Source organism: Tursiops truncatus, chromosome 11 (genome assembly GCF_011762595.2).
Source record: "Tursiops truncatus isolate mTurTru1 chromosome 11, mTurTru1.mat.Y, whole genome shotgun sequence".
In the NCBI taxonomy this organism is placed as follows: domain Eukaryota; kingdom Metazoa; phylum Chordata; class Mammalia; order Artiodactyla; family Delphinidae; genus Tursiops; species Tursiops truncatus.
In genome coordinates this window covers 55570319-55592704 of record NC_047044.1, presented here as the reverse complement: position 1 = coordinate 55592704, position 22386 = coordinate 55570319, and the positions used below count along the sequence as shown (strand labels likewise).

General features: G+C 36.7%; 1 protein-coding gene across 8 annotated transcripts in view; it reads left to right on the top strand.

Moving 5' to 3' along the window:
- SLC16A7 (solute carrier family 16 member 7) overlaps window positions 1-22386 on the top strand; it is a 164576-nt gene that overhangs the window by 5886 nt on the left and 136304 nt on the right. The gene's annotated exons all lie outside the window — the stretch shown is intronic.

Genomic DNA, 22386 nt, shown 5'->3' with positions numbered 1-22386 from the left:
TTTCAATATACCACCATCTATTTTTATTTTAAGTATGTTCACTGAGGCAGCCTGTTCTTTTAGAGACAGTTCCAGTTGTGACTGCATTCTTCTTGCTTCTACCTAGGACCCTCACACAGCTTTCCAGGGCCACACAAAATAAATCTTGCTCTGGGTTGATTGAGAGCCTGTACCTATGTGGTGACAGCTCACGTTCTTACGTTTTCGCTCTGAATTTAACATATTCCGTTTTTCTACCTGTTCTTTACGGGACCTGGTGAAGCTATTTTTTAAGGCCATTGTGTTTCTGGAAGCATTCAAGTTTAGGAAAGTCCATGTATGTACAAAAGAGTTCAAGGATGAAAATGGTTGCTTATAAATATAAATGTTTGAACCCTTGTTCATGAGCCCATTGGTCATCAATATTATCTCTTTTCAGATGAAGTCAGAAGGTGGGAAATAAAGGCATATAGAGGGATCCACTTTTGGAAGAACCCACTGTTACCTCAGGGCTGAACATTTTCTTTCCGTGGCCCTCAGTGTAGTGAATGAATGAATAAACCACCGAAAGGAAGGAAAGAAGGAAAATTCACTTTAAATTTTGGTTACAATTAGATATTAGCCCCTCAGTTAAATTATTTACCTTTGTAGATTAATGCCGTAAGAGGTAAAGCACCTAAGATGCTGTGTGTATCTGTGTGTGTGAGTGTGTGTGTAAGAAGTGAGTTTAGAGACCAAAGATGTGGCTATTAGGTAAAGCTATAGAGATCACTTTGAGTAAAAATAGCTTGCCTTTATCAAACACTTCTATGTGTCAGGCATCATTTTACATATTCATTTTACACATTTTAACTCATTTAATCCTCCAAACCTTATGAGGAAGCATTGTTTTGACCCTCATTTTACAGGTGAGGGAATTAGGGCAAGAGGTTAAGTATCTCGCCCAAGGTGTGTACGTCTTGTCAGTGGAGGGATCTGGATTTGAATATATTAACCACAATAGACCTTCTCAATATTAGTATTTTAAAATATGTAGTTCTGCAGTAGATTTTAAGAGATTCTAGAGGAAGGAAGTTTGAGAAATGTTAAAAAAAAAAAGACTAGTCAAGGATAACGAATCTTGATCTGTTAAAACACAGAGTCAGCAGAATGATAAGACTTCCTTACTGCTTAAAGGAAGTATCTGGAACCAAACTAAAATGCTTAGAAAAAATAATGACTTCTTATCGCGCTTAGAAAAAATGATGACCTCTTATCGCCTGTGGACTCAGGGAGGCTGGGGAACCATTAGGGACTGAAGAAACAGTAAGTCCCGGATGTTATCCCTTTAGCACAGGTAGCAAGATGATAGGGGTGGACTGGGCATGGGGTGGCAACTCTCCTGTGGACACCCCAGGCTGTGGGCACCAGTGGGTACATGAACAGAGTAGTGTCTAGAGAATTCCCATGGATGTATAGATGTCAGATCTGCAGTGAAGTGGGCTTTTGAATAAAGCCTATGACGTATTTCAAGCCAGACAATGTAATCCTTTAATAACAACTATTTATTCATCCACTGCGCTCCCAGACACCGTTTTAGATGTTAGAGATGGCAAACAGGTAAGCTCCTTTTAGTCTTGAGTCCCACAAATAAAGGAACATATTCTCAAAACAAGGCTAAGCAATTTATGTCCTTCAGTCAGCTTTTTGTAGACCTCCGATGTCGTCTTCACTCTGTAGTTTGTCTCAGTCTGTGGTTCTCTCTTTTCTCTTTTCTCCATCACAGTGTCACGTGGTAGATCAGAGGCTTTGTGGTTAGTTAGATAGACCTTGATGGAACTTTGACTTAGCCACATCTCAGCTGTTTAACTCAAATCAAGATACGTGAACCTTCAGAGCCCCAGTTTCCTCATTTAAAAAAATGGAAACAATAAAACCTATATCACAGGATTGTTGCTGGAGAGTAAATAAATAATGCAGGTAACTTAGAAATGGTAATCATAATCATTTTGCTTTTATCTCTACCAGTATTTTTGGTGCATCTTGAGGCAGGGCCTCTTTATTTTTGAGGAATTCTCTTCTGTGCACAGGTATTTATGAATTATAATATTACTGTTCACAGCCTGAGCCAAGTAGGAGATTCATAAAACAACAACAACTCATTGACTTTACAGTTATGTGGGTCTTTCCCATATAGACAAAGCTCTGGTTTTTGGTACATATAGGAAGACAACTCAACACTGATATTGATGCTGCAAAAATATTTCAGTGCTAAATTTTTCACTTAAACACAATGTTAGTAACATCAATTGGGACTGTATCCCAAGGGAATTTTAAGATGGAAATTTCTTATTTTCCACTTAGAAGTAGCAGTGCACATAAGCACATTTAAAAGCTATGACAAAGAGAAAAACAATAGTCATTCTATTATCACGACTTAGAGACATTTATTCATATTAAGATGCAAACTTATGGCAACGTAATTATTGGTACCATGTAAGTGCTTCTTATGTGTCTGATCTCTTAAAAATAGAATTTCTATTCCTCATTATTACCAAGTAAGATATATTATATTCATTTACAGGTAGAATAAAGACTCAGCAAGATGAGGCTGCCCATTAGAGAACCCTAAGAGTCAATGTCTCAGTAGATGTTTCAATGTAGGTAGGATGCTAATGGCAACTAGATCTTGCTCCCAAATCTTAAAATCAGTTTAAATCAGTAAATAATTAAGTATTGCTCCATGAAGTAATATGCACAGAGACCTGAAAAGATCATGTATAAGACATCTTTCCTGACCCCCCTGAGGAGACTCTAATTTCAGAGACATTCTCTATGTGTGTACAGTTAAAGGTACAATCCAGAGTAGGACTGAGTGTCAAAATAAAATGATAAAGCAGTGATTGTCTACGGCAGAGGTTGACAAAGTATAAATAACCCTTGGGCCACATCTAGCCTGCTACCTGTTTTCATAAGTAAAGTGTTTCTGGAATATAGCCACACCCATTGGTTTCTGTATTTTCTGTAGCTGATTGCCTGCTGCAGACAGAGTTGAGTAGTTGTGACTAAGTCTGCAAATCCTAAAATATTTACTATCTTTCAGTTTAGAGAAAAATACTTGTTGACCCCTGCTCTAGGAGTCCAGAAGAAGGAGACTTTACTATGTAACGGAGCAATCAAAGAAGGCTTTAATGAAAGAAGTGGAAATGTTTTTAGAGCTGAGAGATGAATAGTCTTTAAGTGAAACGAGGAGATGGTCATTATAAGTGCCCCAAAACTCGAGAGTAAAAGCAAAAAACACATGGATAAATACAAAAGTCTGCTGAAGTATAAGGATTATATTTCTGTATATAATTCATATAATACTCATTTATCTTTGAGTATACTTTTTGTAAGTATTCATCTAGAACTGTGATTCTTAAACTTGATGGGACATTTGAATCAATTGGTAAAAAATAAGATATATTTTTTTACTCATTGATCTGTGATACTGAACTGTGGAAAATCACTAATCTAGAATACTTATTCATTTGCTATTTTCTGTTGAGGACAGAGAATATTTTTTTCTCAAATGGTATCTCTGCCTCCTTAAAGTACATGCATGCTGGACATACATTAATAATTTTGCTAATCACTAGTTATAATAAAAATAATACTAGCTATTGAGCACACAGCTAGGTGCCAGCACTATGCCAAGAGCTTTTTATACCTTCTCACATTAAAAATTTACAGTAGCCCAATGAGGTAGATATTATTATTCCCATTTTGCAGAAGAGAATACTAAGAATAGATGGAACAAGTGATTAATTGCCTTTATACTACAGTAGTAGTAAATAGACCCTCTTTAATATCACCAAGAAATTGACTTTTTTAAAAAGAGAAACTTTTTTGTGTGTGTATTTTTTTTTTTTTTTTTTTTCGGTACGCGGGCCTCTCACTGTTGTGGCCTCTCCCGTTGCGGAACACAGGCTCCGGACGCGCAGGCTCAGCGGCCATGGCTCACGGGCCCAGCGGCTCAGCGGCATGTGGGATCTTCCCGGACCGGGTCACGAACCCGCGTCCCCTGCATCGGCAGGCGGACTCTCAACCACTGCGCCACCACGGAAGCCCTGTATTTTTTTTTAATTAATCTATTTTATTTATTTTTGTATGTGTTGGGTATTCGTTGCTGCGCGCGGGCTTTCTCTGGTTGCGGTGAGCAGGGTCTACTCTTCGTTGCGGTGCGCAGGCTTCTCATTGTGGTAGCTTCTCTTGTTGTGGAGCACGGGCTCTAGGCGCACGGGCTTTAGTAGTTGTGGCACGCAGGTTCAGTAGTTGTGTCTCGTGGGCTCTGGAGCGCAGGGTCAGTAGTTGTGGCTCACGGGCTTAGTTGCTTTGCAGCGTGTGGGATGTTCCTGGACCCGGGCTCGAACCCTGCATTGGCAGGCAGATTCTTAACCACTGCGCCACCAGGGAAGAGAGACTTTTGGAGGTAGGGCATAGATAGGAATGGGCTTTCAGAAATTTAAAAAAAGTGAATTTGCCAATTTGTTCTATTATGTGACTTCTTTTCTTTTAAAAGCATTGTGCCATATTTTTATAAAAGTTGAGTCTGCTTTCACTACAAATTATTCTACAAATTTTTATTGAACATACTGATGTTTTTTTGGACTGGAACTTTCTGTACCCTTTCTGTTTCTCTTGTTTCTGTCACTTTCTGTCCATAGATCTTAACCTTGTCTCTTAAGGTTCAGTTATTTGTAATGTCCTTCCTTTCTTCCTTCTTTTTCTGTAGTATCCCTTCCTAATATCATATAGATTCCAGTTACTTATTGCCTGGTGTCTTCAATGTAGCAATAAAATGCTTGAATGCATTTTCCTAAAGCCATGGTCTCTTTCAGAAGAAAAAGAATCGATGCAACTAAATACCCGTTTCTTTTTCTGAACTTAAAAAGTGGCAGGTACTGCAGGAATATTTGCATATCACTAATTGGTATGACAACATGATAAGTAGATAGGAAAAGGTGAATGATTCGGAAGAAACCTCAGGGAATATAAGAAAATGTAAGTCCATCCCCTGTGGACCACATTAGCATCTCTGTGGGGAGTCACCTGGCCGCTGTGTCCCGGGGAGAACATTAATTACACTCAGTAATGGCCTGCTACTGGAGGATTTACAGATGTCAGATCTCAAGCTCATCTAAACATTATTTCCCTTTTTATCGTTAATTTTCTTAGTAATATGTGCTGTAATTTAAGGGAAAGAAAGCACTTCAATGAGGAAGCATGCAAATTTTTATTGCTTTAAGTTTATTTTTATCAGTAACAGATATATTACTCTATTAAGCTATCTGGGCCCATTATCTACATTTATTTTCAAATATTCCAAAAAAAGGGCCTATGCACTTCTATAGCTGTATCACCAAATTAAAAGTCTTATTTTAAATGCTTAGAAACCTAATTATTACTGTTCATTGGGTTACTTCAGTACTGATGATCAAAATTATTATGCATATTTGACCTATAACTTTCACTTCAGAATGAAGGTTCCATCCAACGTTTTTAGTCTATAATCTATTTTAAATTATTTCACATTTTATTAGAACTCTTATTTTACTAGCTTTTGTCTTGAAGCAGTACTACTAATGTCTCCTCAGCTATACATTCAGATATTGAGTTGTGGTCTATAAAATCTAAATTTAAAAATGTAATTTTTTGCTATTCTCTTGGTGTCCAAAGGATTTACACACTCAGATTTTTGGGATTGGGAAAGGGAAAAGAGAAGACACATATCATACTTGGTGCTGGCTGTGTGCCCGAGATAAAGCTGCGGGCGCTTTACATGTATCACCTCACATAATCCAGAAAGTCATTGTCTGACCAGCAGCCCTATAATATGGGCATCTGGCATTGTTATCACTAATTTAGAATGAATTGAAGTATCTGATATCTCAAGTAGGTTAGGTCACAAAGCTCTATTTTCAAAATCCACATTTTTCCCTATGTTCCATGTAGTTGTCCCAGGTAGGAGTAGATTCCTCCATCTTTGCATAAACATATTATAGAAAAGGGAAACTGTAGGGAAGATAAAAGAGAAATACTTAGGATTCTGTCCTTCTGAATTGTGCTACTTTTTAAGAGTCATGCTTTTAAGTATCAGAATCGCACCTGGAAGTCTTTCACAAAAAAACAAATGACAAAATTAAAAGGACAAGAAAAATGTTGGCAAAATTGTATTTTGTCCCTCTTCTACATTGTCTCAGTCTGTTTGGGCTGGTATGACAAAATACCACAGACTGGGTAGCTTATAAACAACAGAAATTTCTTTCTCAGCGTTCTGGAAGCTGGAAGTCAGAGGTCAGGGTGCCAGCCTGGTCGGTTGAGGGCCTGCTTCTGGGTTGCCGACTTTTAGCTGTGTCCTGGCGTGGTGGAAGGGACTCTGGAGCTCTGTGGGGTCTGTATAAGAGTACTAATCCCATTCATGAGAGCTCCATCCTCATGACCTAAGCACCTTACAAAGGCCTCACCTCCTGAAACCATCACACTGGGCATTAAGATTTGATCATGAGTTTATGGGGCCACAAGCATTCAGACCATAGCACACATACATAATCCTTCTTTCAAAAATGTCAGCTCCATGAACTGTGTATACTGGGACTGAAGTTAGTACCAAGAAATCGAGTAGGCACGGATAACACTATTGAATTAAGGCTATGTTTAAATAAATTGGGATCCGAATATTGTTTACTTTTTTCTAGTACTTGATTATGCTTTTTTAAATAGGTACATTCAGCTCCAATTGTACCTTAATAAGAAAAACAATTCATGACACATTAAAAAAAATCTTAGTAATAATTGGTTCATTAAAGTACTGTAACTTCATTATAACTTGAAATTCAGTGTAAGAGTTCGTCTTACACAGAGTCCATTTCAAAAGGATGTTTTAGAAGGAAGTCCCCCACTATAAGCAATTTAGCTCTTTACCTTAGCCTTGTTATAGGAACGGGAGCATTCAGCTGTAGCACCTTGAAGATGGTGCTGTAATGAAATCCTAGCATCATTGTTTTAAAATGTATTCCTTTTGTAGTAGAACAACTTCAAAATATATGATTGAGGTACTACATGTTTTAAAATGTGAGACAGTTGAATTGAACGCTATGTCTTATTTATCCAGTGTCTGATACACTTACAGTGTGAATGGGACTTTTCTTTACAGTTGAAAAGAGAATATAATTGGTTCATTGCAATTAAAATGTCCTTTCCTTGACTCCAAAAAGGAGGTGTGGGAAAATTTATCAGGTATTATTACCATCTACTGAATAGTATTTTATAGGACAGAGTTGATGGGGAAAACAGGAAATGCTCTGATGTTAATTGAACACTTGTATGGACAGTTTAAGAGCACAGACAACCTATGTCTTAGACAATCTATAGCATTTAAGTTGTAGTTTACCAAAATCAAGAGTCTAAGGCCAATAATTCAAACAAAGAGAAATTATGCAACTAAGGTATTCCTGTATGCAGACGGCCTCTTCCACAAAGGTGGAACTAGAGATTCAAGTTGAAAACATACAGGATTATGATCAATAATCCTATGAATAATTATTAATTAATCCTGAACACAAATATAATATCCCCAAATAGTCCATTGGGGTTAGAAAAGTTTCTACATGGACTGTTTTAGCTCCTGAGAAGGGCCATCTTTTGTAATCAAATCATTAATGATTTCAAAGGAAGTGGTTCTGATATGCTCTTTATGTTATTAAAAGGCATCAGAATAATATAAGGTAGTTGAAGTGCCATGATTTTTTTTAATTGAAATACAGTATAGTTGATTTACAATGTTGTGTTAGCTTTCAGGTGTACAGCAAAGTGATTCAGTTATATACATATATATATATATATATATATATATATATATATATATATTCTTTTGCAGATTCTTTCCATCATAGCTTATTATAAGATATTGAGTATAGTTTCCTGTGCTATACAGTAGGTCCTTGTTGTTTAAATATTTTATGTATAGCAGTGTGTATCTATTAATCCCAAACTCCTAATTTATCACCCCTCCCCCTTTGATAACTATAAGTTTGTTTTCTATGTCTGTGAGTCTGTTTCTGTTTTGTAAATAAGTTCATTTGTATCATTTTTTTAGATTCCACATATAAGTGATATATATTTGTCTTTTTTTAAAATAAATTTATTTATTTATTTATTTTTGACTGCATTGGGTCTTTGCTGCTGTGTGTGGGCTTTCTCTAGTTGTGGCAAGCGGGGGCTACTCTTCTTTGTGGTACTCAGCCTTCTCATTGTGGTGGCGTCTCTTGTTGCGGAGCATGGGCTCTAGGCATGTGGGCTTCAGTAGTTGTGGCTCACGGGCCCTAGAGCACAGGCTCTGTAGTTATGGCGCACAGGCTTAGTTGCTCCATGGCATGTGGGATCTTCTTGGGCCAAGGCTTGAACCCATGTCCCCTGCATTGGCAGGCGGATTCTTAACCACTGCACCAACAAGGAAGCCCCCATACATTTGTCTTTCACTGACTTACTTCACTTAGTATGATAATTCTAGGCTCATTTTTTAACTTTATTTCATTAGAGAATCAAACTTTGTTTTAAAAAATTGTATATTGAGGAAACTTGCACAAGCCTTTTGGATAGCCTTATCCACCAGAGGGCAGACAGAAGAAGCAAGAAGAACTACAGTCCTGCAGCCTGTGGAACAAAAACCACATTCACAGAAAGATAGAAAACATGAAAAGGGAGAGGGCTATGTACCAGATGAAGGAACAAGATAAAACCCCAGAAAAACAACTAAATGAAGTGGAGATAGGAAACCTTCCAGAAAAAGAATTCAGAATAATGATAGTTTAGATGATCTAGGACCTCAGAAAAACAATGGAGGCAAAGATTGAGAAGATGCAAGAAATGTTTAACAAAGACCTAGAAGAATGAAAGAACAAACAGAGGTGAACAACACAATAACTGAAATGAAAAATACACTAGAAGGAATCAATAGCAGAATAACTGAGGCAGAAGAATGGATAAGTGATCTGAAGACAGAATGGTGGAATTCACTGCTGCAGAACAGAATAAAGAAAAAGAGAATGAAAAGAAATGAAGACAGCCTAAGAGACCTCTGGGACAACATTAAATGCAACAACATTCACGTTCTAGGGGTTCCAGAAGGAGAAGAGAGAGAGAAAGGACCCGAGAAAATATTTGAAGACATTATAGTCGAAAACTTCCCTAACATAGGAAAGGAAATTGCCACCCAAGTCCAGGAAGTGCAGAGAGTCCCATACAGGATAAACCCAAGGAAAAACACACCGAGACACACAGTAATCAAATTGGCAAAAATTAAAGAGAAAGAAAAATTATTGAAAGCAGCAAGGGGAAAATGACAAATAACATACAAGGGAACTCCCGTAAGGTTAACAGCTGATTTCTCAGCAGAAACTCTACAAACCAGAAGGAAGTGGCATGATATACTTAAAGTGATGAAAGGGAAGAACCGAAAACCAAGATTACTCTACCTGGCAAGGATCTCATTCAGATTCGATGTAGAAATCAAAAGCTTTACAGACAAGCAAAAGCTAAGAGAATTCAGCACCACCAAACCAGCTCTACAACAGATGTAAAAGGAACTTCTCTAAGAGGGAAACACAAGAAAAAAAAAGGACCTACAAAAACAAACGCAAAACAATTAAGAAAATGGTAATAGGAACATACATATCGATGATTACCTTAAACGTGAATGGATTAAATGCTCCAACCAAAAGACACAGGCTTGCTGAATGGATACAACAACAAGACCCATATATATGCTGTCTAGAAGAGACCCACTTCAGACCTAGGGACACATTCAGACTGAAAGTGAAGGGATGGAAAAAGATATTCCATGCAAATGGAAATCAAAAGAAAGCTGGAGTACCAATACTCACATCAGATAAAATAGACTTTAGAATAAAGAATGTTGCAAGAGACAAGGAAGGACACTACATAATGATTAAGGGATCAATCCAAGAAGAAGATATAACAATTATAAATATATATGCACCCAACATAGGAGCACCCCAATACATACAGCAACTGCTAACAGCTATAAAATAGGAAATCAACAGTAACACAATAATAGTGGGGGACTTTAACACCTCACTTACACCAATGAACAGATCATCCAAACAGAAAATTAATAAGGAAACACAAGCCAAAATGACACAATAGACCAAGTAGATTTAATTGATATTTATAGGACATTCCATCCAAAAACAGCAGATTACACTTTCTTCTCAAGTGCGCATGGAACATTCTCCAGGATAGATCATATCTTGGGTCACAAGTCAAGCCTCAGTAAATTTAAGAAAATTGAAATCTTATCAAGCATCTTTTCTGACCACAACGCTGTGAGATTAGAAATCAATTACAGGGAAAAAAACATAAAAAACACAAAAACATAGAGTGTAAACAGTACGTTACTAAATAACCAAGATATCACTGAAGAAATCCAAGAGGAAATTAAAAAATACCTAGAGACAAATGATGATGAAAACACGACGATCCAAAGCCTATAGGAAGCAGCTAAAGCAATTCTAAGAGGGAAGTTTATAGCTATACAAGCCTACCTCAAGAAACAAGAAAAATCTCAAATGAACAATCTAACCCTACACCTAAAGGAACTAGAGAAGGAAGAACAAACGAAACCCAAAGTTAGCACAAGGAAAGAAATCATAAAGATCAGAGCAGAAATAAATGAAATAGAAACAAAGAAAACAATAGCAAAGATCAATAAAAGTAAAAGCTGGTTCTTTGAGAAGATAAACAAAATTGATAAACCATTAGCCAGACTCATCAAGAAAAAGAGGGAGAGGACTCAAATCAATAAAATTAGAAATGAAAAAGGAGAAGTTACAACAGACACTGAAGAAATACAAAGCATCCTAAGAGATTACTACAAGCAACTCTATGCCAATAAAATGGACAACCTGGAAGAAATGGACAAATTCTTAGAAAGGTATAACCTTCCGAGACTAAACCAGGAAGAAATAGAAAATATGAACAGACCAATCACAAGTAATGGAATTGAATCTGTGATTAAAAATCTTCCAACAAACAAAAGTCCAGGACCAGATGGCTTCACAGGTAAATTCTATCAAACATTTAGAGAAGAACTAACACCCATCCTTCTCAAACTCTTCCCATAAATTGCAGAGGAAGGAACTCTCCCAAACTCATTCTATGAGGCCACCATCACCCTGATACCAAAACCAGACAGAGATACTACAAAAACAGAAAATTACAGACCAATATCACTGATGAATATAGATGCAAAAATCCTCAACAAAATACTAGCAAACAGGATCCAACAACACATTAAAAGGATCATACACTATGATCAAGTGGGATTTATCCCAGGGATGCAAGGATTCTTCAATATATTCAAATCAATCAATGTGATACACCATATTAACAAATTGAATAAAAACCATATGATCATCTCAATAGATGCAGAAAAAGCTTTTGACAAAATTCAACACCCATTTATGATAAAAACTCTTCAGAAAGTGGGCATAGAGGGAACCTACCTCAATATAATAAAGGCCATATATGACAAACCCACAGCAAACATCATTCTCAATGGTGAAAAACTGAAAGCATTTCCTCTGAGATTAGGAACAGGACAAGGATGTCCACTCTTGCCACTATTATTCAACATAGTTTTGGAGTCCTACCCATGGTAATCAGAGAAGAAATAGAAATAAAAGTATTCCAAATTGGAAAAAAAGTAAAAGTGTCACTATTTGCAAATGACATGATACTGTACATAGATAATCCTAAAGATGCCACCAGAAAACTGCTAGAGCTAATCAGTGAATTTGGTAAAGTTGCAGGATACAAAATTAATGCACAGAAATATCTTGCATTCCTATACACTAATGATGAAAAACCTGAAAGAGAAATTAAGGAAACACTCCCATTTACCACTGCAACAAAAAGAATAAAATACCTAGGAATAAACCTACCTAGGGAGACAAAAGACCTGTATGCAGAAAACTGTAAGACACTGTTGAAAGAAATTAAAGATGATACCAACAGATGGAGAGATATACCACGTTCTTGGATTGGAAGAATCAATATTGTGAAAATGACAATACCACCCAAAGCAATCTACAGATTCAGTGCAATCCCTATCAAATTAGCAATGGCATTTTTTACAGAACTAGGACAAAAAATCTTAAAATTTGCATAGAGACACAAAAGACCCCAAATAGCCAAAGCAGTCTTGAGGGAAAAAGAACGGAGCTTGAGGAATCAGACTTCCTGACTTCAGACTCTACTACAAAGCTACAGTAATCAAGACAACATGGTACTGGCACAAAAACAGAAATATAGATCAGTGGAACAGGATAGAAAGCCCAGAGATAAACCTATGCACGTATGGTCAACTAAACTATGACAGAGGAGGCAAGGATATACAATGGAGAAAAGACAGTCTCTTCGATAAATGGTGCTGGGAAAACTGGATAGCTACATGTAAAAGAAGGAAATTAGAACACTCCCTAACACCATACACAAAAATAAACTCAAAATGGATTAGAGACCTAAATATAAGACCAGGCACTATAAAACTCTTAGAGGAAAACATAGGAAGAACACTCTTTGACATAAATCACAGCAAGATCTTTTTTGATCCACCTCCTAGAGTAATGGAAATAAAAACAAAAATAAACAAATGGGACCTAATGAAACTTAAAAGCTTTTGCACAGCAAAGGAAACTAGACACAAGACGAAAAGACAACTCTCAGAATGGGAGAAAATATTTGCAAACGAATCAATGGACAAAGGATTAATCTCCAAAATATATAAAGAGCTCACGCAGCTCAATATTAAAAAAACAACCCAATCCAAAAATGGGCAGAAGACCTAAATAGACATTTCTCCAAAGAAGACATACAGATGGCCAAGAAGCACATGAAAAGCTGCTCAACATCACTAATTATTAGAGAAATGCAAATCAAAACTACAATAAGGTATCACCTCATACCAGTTAGAATGGGCATCATCCGAAAATCTACAAACAACAAATGCTGGAGAGGATGTGGAGAAAAGGAAACCCTCTTGAACTGTTGGTGGGAATGTCAATTGATACAGCCACTACGGAGAACAATATGGAGGTTCCTTAAAAAACTAAAAATAGAATTACCATATGACCCAGCAATGCCACTACTGGGCATATACCCAGAGAAAACAGTAATTCAAAAAGGCACATGCACCCCATTGTTCATTGCGGCACTATTTACAATAGGCAGGTCATGGAAGCAACCTAAATGCCCATCGACAGATGAATGGATAAAGAAGTTGTGGTACATACATACAATGGCATATTACTCAGCCATAAAAAGGAACAAAATTGGGTCGTTTGTAGAGATGTGGATGAATCTAGAGACTGTCATACAGAGTGAAGTAAGTCAGAAAGAGAAAAACAAATATCGCATATTAATGCATATATGTGGAACCTAGAAAACTGGTACAGATGAACCGGTTTGCAGGCCAGAAATTGAGACACAGATGCAGAGAACAAACGTACGGACACCAAGCGGGGAAAGCAGCGACAGGTGGGGGGGTGGTGGTGTGATGAATTGGGAGATTGTGATTGACATGTATACACTGATGTGTATAAAATGGATGACTAATAAGAACCTGCTGTATAAAAAAATAAATAAAATAAAATTCAAAATAAAATTGTATATTATTTGCCTATTCAGACATCTCCTTTCTACATTTCTGGGAATTCTCTCAAATTCCTAGAAGTCTGAAAATAAAAACATACACAACCTCATAATTTCTCAATTTGACTATGTGATTTTTGTTTCCAATATGTCAGTGATCACTAATAAAAACTTTCTTTTCCTTCGCTTGACATTGAGTTTTATCTTTTTTTATCCCCCCCCCACCCCCCCACACACAATCTCCTCTAGCAGTAGTTTCCTGATAGGATTGAAAAGAGGTATGTGGAGAGAAGTGTGTGCCAAGACTGGCAAGAACTCAGATGCTGCATTTGTTGCCTCTGTGAAACGGGTGCACCGTATAGTCACGTAATTGCGCCGATAATAATACCAGCGAAGTGACCAGGCATTCTTATCTTTAGTGACTGTTCCTGTTCTCAGAGTGTCATGGATGCTGTTGCCATTGCCCCAGAAATCTGCCTTTGGCATGTTGCTGAAACAGTGTCCTAAGCAACATAAAGACACTTGTGCCGCTGACATTTGTGTTTTCTGAACACATAAGATGTGGATTTTTCTGTGAACTTTAAAGCGCTGGAGAGTCTAAAAAGATGCGCCTCTTGGAGCCTGCTTGTTGCCTCATCCTGGACCCAGGCCTCGCTCCTGCCTCGTGACTTGACTTTGTTGGATCTTGGCATTGACCCTGGCCAGCACCTAGTGACTGTGCCCTGAAACGCCCTTTGGTTTTACTGGAAGGGGAAACTACAAATAATAGTCGTGGGAACCTAACAGTTGCCAGAAGCCAGACTGACAAAGAAAACCATAAGGACCATGCAACAGCATGATGCCTAAAGTAACTGGCTTTTAGCTTTACCACCCTGGGCCTGTAACCTTTAGCTATAAATACATAGAGTAGGGATTTCATTGTACAGCATTTTACTTGTCAGAGAACAGTCGGAAGCACTTATTAAAGTATTTACTGAAGGTGGGAAGCACTCTGATAGTTCCTAAATAACATCTTTTTATGGGAATTCTCTTGTTTGCTTCTGACCAAACCATTTGATCATTTACTTTGAACAAAACTAAAAAAATTAGATGGCAACAATAATCATTTGTCATGCAATTCAGATATTCTGGGTAGACCACCAGAAGTGTCGAATTTGTACTTATCCTCTATAAGTAAGCTCTTAGTTTTCCCTGAGTTTATTTTAAATTTTGATAGATATTTTAGTTTTTTAATGAAAAAAATTCCAGATATTTTTTCATAAATACAAAAAAGAAATATTGTGAGTTGATTTTAAAGTTACCTTATTTGCCTTTTATTGTGTAAAAATTACCGTTATCTTCTAAAGGCTCTGCTTGATTCTGTTCTTTAGTTACTTAAGTCGTCTCAAGTCAACTGTTAATAAGGGTAAAAATAATGTTCAGTAGACTGAGGAAGGGGAACTGGGTCAGTTTTATTCTGGAGAAAATTATAGTCCATAGAAATTAAAGGAATTTCAGCATTTACAGAATAAGCCCATTACATGAGGAGAGCTAAGCTACGTGTAATGTATTTCCATATTCCTGTAACGTTCATTATTTAAAAGGTAACTAGAACTCACTTCTATTATTACCCTTAATAGCATATTTTCTAGCATCATTACCCAGTTAAAAGTTAAATTCTGCCTGGGAATTTACCTAAAATCAGTGAGATTTTAATTGTTACATGTTTTGGCATAAATGTATTCTTTGGAGAGGTGGCTGGCTAACTTTATTAAATAATTAATTTGATTTTTTTTTCTACTGCATAGAATTTTGAGTTAATAAGTAGGGTGAATGAAATCAGTTTTTTTTTTTTTTAGGATTATTAGTAGGCCCTCTTCTCCATAAAGAATGAAATAAAAAATTTAATCTGCATATGTTCTTGCTCTATTCTACAAGTCTTTAGTCATGTGAATGTATCACCTAAATTAGCGCACATTCATAAGATTTATAAAATGGTTTATTCTTATTCAATATATATACACTTCTCATCCATCATTATTAATGTACTATAAAATGCTACTTGGCTTTGGACAGGCACTAGCCTCCGAACTATAGTCAGTTCAGGGAATGCCTAAATTCAGAATTTTCCAAACTTATTTACAGATGCCATTTTTGAACAGAATTTCAAAGCGTTGGAATTTAATGGAACACCACTGAGAAAATATTGCCTTGAGGAAAAGACCTATGTGTTTAAACAAAATAGAATTTTTTTTTTTTTTTTTTTTTGCGGTACGTGGACCTCTCACTGTTGTGGCCTCTCCCGTTGCGGAGCACAGGCTCCAGACACGCAGACTCAGCAGCCATGGCTCACGGGCCCAGCCGCTCCGCGGCACGCGGGATCTTCCTGGACCGGGGCACGAACCCGTGTCCCCTGCATCGGCAGGCGGACTCTCAACCACTGTGCCACCAGGGAAGCCCCAAAATAGAATTTTGAAAGTATTATTCATAAAGTCATGCCTGTGCCTGAAGAGTAACTGAATTTGGATTTCATTTTCATAATTCAAACATGTGATATATTCTCAGGTGTTTTACAGTGCATATCAAAGTAGGTAGCCCACTGTCCCTGTTTTCATAATAACACTACCAACATCAAAATCACATGGGTTGGGCTTCCCTGGCGGTGCAGTGGTTAAGAATCCACCTGCCAATGCAGGGGACACGGGTTCAAGCCCTGGTCCAGGAAGATCCCACATGTCGCGGAGCAGCAATGCCCATGTGCCACAACTACTGAGCCTGTGCTCTAGCGCCTGTGAGCCACAACTACTGAAGCCCGCATGCCTAGAGTCCGTGCTCCGCAACAAGAGAGGCCACCGCAATGAGAAGCTGGCGCACCGCAACGAAGAGAAGCCCCCGCTCTCCGCAACTAGAGAAAGCCTGCACAGCAATGAAGACCCAATGCAGCCAAAAATAAATAAATTAATTAAATAAATTTATTTAAAAAAAAATCATATGGGTTACTAAAATTTTTATATTAATATAACAATAATAAAAACAAAATAATGTATGGAATTATTGAGGTGGGGAATTAATTGTTGAAACCCGGGGTCTGGCCTAATCTACTCAAAATAATTTAAATATAACTTCATTATTAGGGAGCTAAATGAACACTTCTCATGTGAGGTCACTATGGTTACTTTGTTTATTATTCATAGAATCACTCTGCCTTCCCAAACCTTGAGGTTTTAATCATTAGAAAAACATTTATTTTACTAACATCTGGTTCCCTTATTTCTATGGATTGCCACATCATACACAGAGGCATTCTAAAATTTTGAACGCCTTTGCTAAAAGCTCTTAAATGAAATATGGCTTTATTTTACTATCGTTAAGTAACTGACCAAATTTTGTGCAATCCTTGAGGGTTTTGTGGGGTTTTTTTTCTTTTTTTGCTTCACAGGAAGCAAAGACATTTACTGTGTATTACAGAAATATTATGAAAAAAAATATTGGAACCATTCCCTGACATCTGTAACCCATTTTATCTTCCATTTTACAGTTATAGCATTGTAGCTTGTGGCCATGTCACTGAGTTGCTTAATTATCAATACCATTTATATGCTCATCTGCTAAATAGACTTCATAGATTTCCTTAAACACACGACTCAGCATCCCTAGATCATTTTTCTCACCATATTCTAAGCTTTATTCCATATATTACATACTCAAACATTTGTTAAACCACATGGTTAACCAACATAGATTGCTATGTTATTTTATACAATAGATTTTAAAATACAGGTGCTTAGTATGTTTTTGCTAATTGTGCTTCCATGTAAGCTTATTCCATCTTTTCTAGCATGACTGAGACCAATGAAATGAAAAATATTGTTGTACTCAATAATGGGGTTAAAAGATGAATAAAAGTCACCTGCATTCAAGCCCAAGAACAAGGCTTCCTAAATTCTGACTAATGTTTGCCAGTCTATGAAAACAGCACACTGGACTTTCCTTCCACATTTCCTGTACCCTTCAAGGAAGGGTGAAAATAAAGATTATGCAAAAACTAATTCTTTGAAAGTAGAACATTCCCCTCCAAGTCTAAAATGCATGACAGTTAACAGTACTAATTGTTCAGTAATCACACCCTTATTGGGTGTGATCTTCCTTTCTTAATAGTGCCTCTGGTAATAACGTACACATAGATACTAAGGTCGGGAACTTCCAAAGAGAAATGGTTGACTCTTGACCACTGACACCATCATCCCCATCTTCCTACCCATAACTCACTTTTTTCTTGGTTTTGTGGGAGTCACCTATCTACAATGAAATTTTGGTATAATAAGTGATATCTTTGATAGTAGAAATGCTGTTTTACTTGGAAGTTGGCTGTGTTTTCTATGTAGAATTTTATGCTGATATAATTTTGTGATTTATATATATTTTTACCTGTTCCTATATATTCCCATTTACAACACCTGGTTATAAAGAAAATTTTCATGGAAATTTTATTTTATATATTTTTTTTAATTTTTCAACTACCCTGAAAACTCTGCATGTTAGATGTATCTAAACTGAGCATTTCAAGTCACTGAGTGACTTCTTACTTAAACATGAAGATTTTACCAGATACTTTCTATTGAAGTGGGCATTTAACCTTTACCTAATCTGATTTGTGAGCTAAACCCTTTTCCTTTTCAGATTTCTAGGATTCAAACAAAGGCAAATTTAAATTGCAGACTTGTATCGAAGACTTCCAATTTTACACAGTCAGTCTGTGTAAACTGAATCATTTACTCAAACAAACTTAGAGTTATTTAAGCACATTATTTCACCCCATGTATTAATCCTACTGAATCCATTGAAAGTGATTATCTAGCTTCAGTTGACTGCTTTGCAGGCATATAGTTACTCACCATCTTACAAGCAGCTCATATGTTTCTTAGCCAGCTTTGTTTGTTGGTAAGTTTATATTAATATTAACCTGAGAGGGAAAGTGCCTGTGAATTTTATTAATCTATGAATTGGAAACGTTCACACCAGAAAGGCAGATCTTTGGCTCCCTGCTGACAGATCCTGAGGGAATCTGTCCCTTTCCACAGCCCTAGTGAGGATAACCATGTGTACATCACATGACGTGGGCTGAGTAAATCAGAAATGATGGGCACTGGAGTTGTGAGAAATCAGTAACTCTGATCTAGTGGCTATGTTGGCACGTATGCAAATAGAGGAAGCTGCCAGGCAGAGAGAAGACAGAGCATATGCTCAAAAGAAGCAGTTACAATTATGTTATCATAATGACTTTCGTTTATTGAGTGCGTACTGTCTCAGGCACTGTCCTAAGCCTTTTACATGCGTTATCTTGTTTAATCCTATAAGAAAAGTACTGTTACTACTTTTTTACAAAAAAAGGAACCGAGGCACTGAGACATTCAGTGACTCACCACAGTTCACAAAGTTAGTAAATAATAGAGATAATGTTTGAGACTAGACACTCTAACCTCAGATTCCACATTTTATCACTTAGATTATACTCAGCATCTGAACCCGTTCAGGGCCCTAAAGAGACAGAGGAGGCAGCTGCCTAACAACTCTACAGTTGAGTTCTGTGTTGATAATGTTTTTTTTTTTTCTTTCTCCCCTTTTCCTTAAGCTACACTGAGTGAATTTTGATTCCTTGCCGCCATAGATCCCTGCCCATGAAATGGATTGGATTATTCATGTTATTCTAGGTTTTGCCCGCATAAAGAACTCTTGAGTGTTGTAGATTCATTGCTGGGATTCTAGATGCAAAGCAGAACACATCAACTTGGAAATTATTTACTGCTTCATATAAAAACCCTTTTTTCTGAAAAGGTCCAGGTAACTACTGAATTTATAATGAGGGGTGTTTATGAAAAATTTGCACATGAAAGCACCACAATGTGGTCTGCATTGGAATTAATATTAAGGACGCAGACATCAACCAAGTGGTCTTACTTATGGATTGAGAACAGTTTTCGCTATGTAGTGCTCAAGAAGTTATAACATTTCTCTTGGCTTTTTCATTAGTCAGGAACGTTGATGTCCAAAGCCCTTCTAATCACTTCCTGCTCTCTGTTTTGCAAAAATATCTGTCATTTTACCACTATAAAAACAATATTGAATTAGACATGTGTGTCCTCTTTGGAAGGCACAGAAAACAGGAAATTGGCAAGAGAAAATGAATCAGAGCACTGTAGCAGAGGAGAAAGTAGGAGGCAAACATTTGTGAGGAAGAGAAATCAAGTGTACAATAAGAATACATCTCAGAAGGGAATCACATTGGATTATTGATCAGAACATAAAATTATGTACAAAAGTCCACCCCTTCCAAACTGGGAGAAATATAATATTTTGTTGTAGTCATAATATTACTTTAAAAAAATTACCCTTCACACCAATGTCTGAGTTTATGGCCTTTCGTTGGCTTTCCTTAGCTATGCAGGTGGCCCACTGATTGTATTTACAAACCCAGCCCAAACATATTCTGGTTTTGCAGGCCAATCTGAATAGAGGCAGAATATGTAATTAGTCTCTGCCCAGGATTCTAGGAAGTGGTGAGGCTAAGCTGGAATGGGGTGCTCCATTACTGACAATTGTATCCTCTAATATTTAATATGACTTGAATGTCCCATTCTCTTGCAGATGTCTAACATGATTCACCGTGTACCAGAATTGCCAACCTACTAATTGTTTTCCTCTCAGTCTTAGATTACAAAGACCTTGAGAGGTGAAATCACGTCATAGTTTCTTGAGATCCACATACAGAGTGTTCCCCATTGTTTATTTCTTTCTGACAGACTGAGTCAACTTCTAGAATCATTGGCCCTTACACTTGTCTGGGTGTGAGCAAACTATCACATGTTACTGTTTGGTATTTTGTGGTACTAACTGATAGCTAGTTTAAACTTTTTTTGAAGTTGTTTAGTATTGTTATTGTTTTACCATATGCCAGAATAAAAGGTCAACATTCCTTTAAATGCTTCTCTTACAATTTGGTTAAAACTAAGACAGTGCAAATTAGACCGTTTGGGTATGTGGTGTGAGTGCAGTTTTGTTTCAGTGTTTAAGGTACATAAACATCAGTTTTACAAATTTGTTTTATTAAAACATGAAAACTTTTTTTCTATATAGAAGCTAAGAAAGTATGATTTTTTTTTTTTTTTATCCTGTCCATTTGGGGGAGGGTAAGGAAGTGGATGGTACACAGAGAAATACCTATTCATGTTAATTCAGGGATGAAAATTAATCTTTGCCTTGAGGAAACTGCATTTGAGTTATATTTTCAGTATTTCCTCATATGTTTGTAACTTTATTTCCTTTACCATTCCATCCTCCAATCACACACGTCTTTGTGTTCTCTGACTCTTCTGATTGAAGTAAATGTGAAATTAATGCCTTAGTCACCACATTCTACACTCAGAGCGAGAAGGTGGTATAAATGTACTATGTGCCTCCCACGTATGAGTGCTCAAATAAGGTAAAGATAAATTGTTAAGTAAGCTAGAGAACTATCTTTTAATTAAGGATAAGCTAACATTAGAAGTATCTATTTAATTACATGTTCAAACATAATGATCAACCTACTTATATGTTGCTGGGATGGTGTCCAAACCAGTATAATCTTCCTTCCAGGCTGAAAAGTATGTTGTTGTTGCCCTCTTACTCTTGGTGATTTAAAATAGAACACAGAAATTTGTCAAACATTTCAATCTAACCTACTCCATATATGGATAAGATAAATCAGGCTATAATTATTTTTTTGGTCATCAAAGAGAATGAAGTACCTAAGTCTTTTATCCATTTTTCTATGTGATTATCTTTTTGTTGCTTAGAGTCTTTATATATCCCATGTATTCTATATATATATATATATATATATATATATATATATATATATATAAATATTACAGATACCTTCCTTCAAATTAAGGCTTTCTTTTTCATTTTCTGTAGTGTCTTTTGACAAATGGTTCTGAATTTTAATAGCTGAATTTATCAGTTATTTTCATCCTTTTCTGCTTGTTTGTTTAATTTATTACTCCTTGCTTAATACATCCCTTCCTGACCCCAAGGTCATAATGATACTATTGTAAATGTCCCTCAGTACTGTCCAATAGACCTTTCTGCACTGATGGAAATATTTTATACCTGGCACTGCCCAGTATGGTAGCCACTAACCACATGTTACTTTTGAGTACTTGAAATGTGAACAATGTGACTGAGGAGCTAAATTTTAAAATTTAATTTCAATTAATTTACATATAAATTTAAATAGCCCCATGTGGCTATTGGCTATTGTATTGGCTAGATGAGCTGTGGCTTTGTTTTATCATGAAGGGTGATTCACCTTATGTTCATTTTTCTGCAGGGTGTGAGGGGAAAACCTAGGGTCATATTTTCCCATATGGATGACCAGTTGGCCTAGAACAACAGTTTTTTTCCTACTAACTGATAATACCAGTTTTGAAATAAAAATAAATTGTGTGTGTGTGTGTGTGTGTGTGTGTGTGTGTGTGTGTGTTTCCTGGCTTTCTGTTGTGTTCCTTGATGAATTCATCTACCCTGGTACCGGTGCCTCTCACTGTCAGGCACCAAAGCTTTATAATAAGCCTTGATATTTAGTCATGCTCATCCCAGTCCTTTGGTTCTATTTCAGAAACGACTTTGCCATTCTAGGCCTTTGATCTTTCAATACATTTTATTTTATTTTATTTTATTTTTTGCTGCACGCGGGCC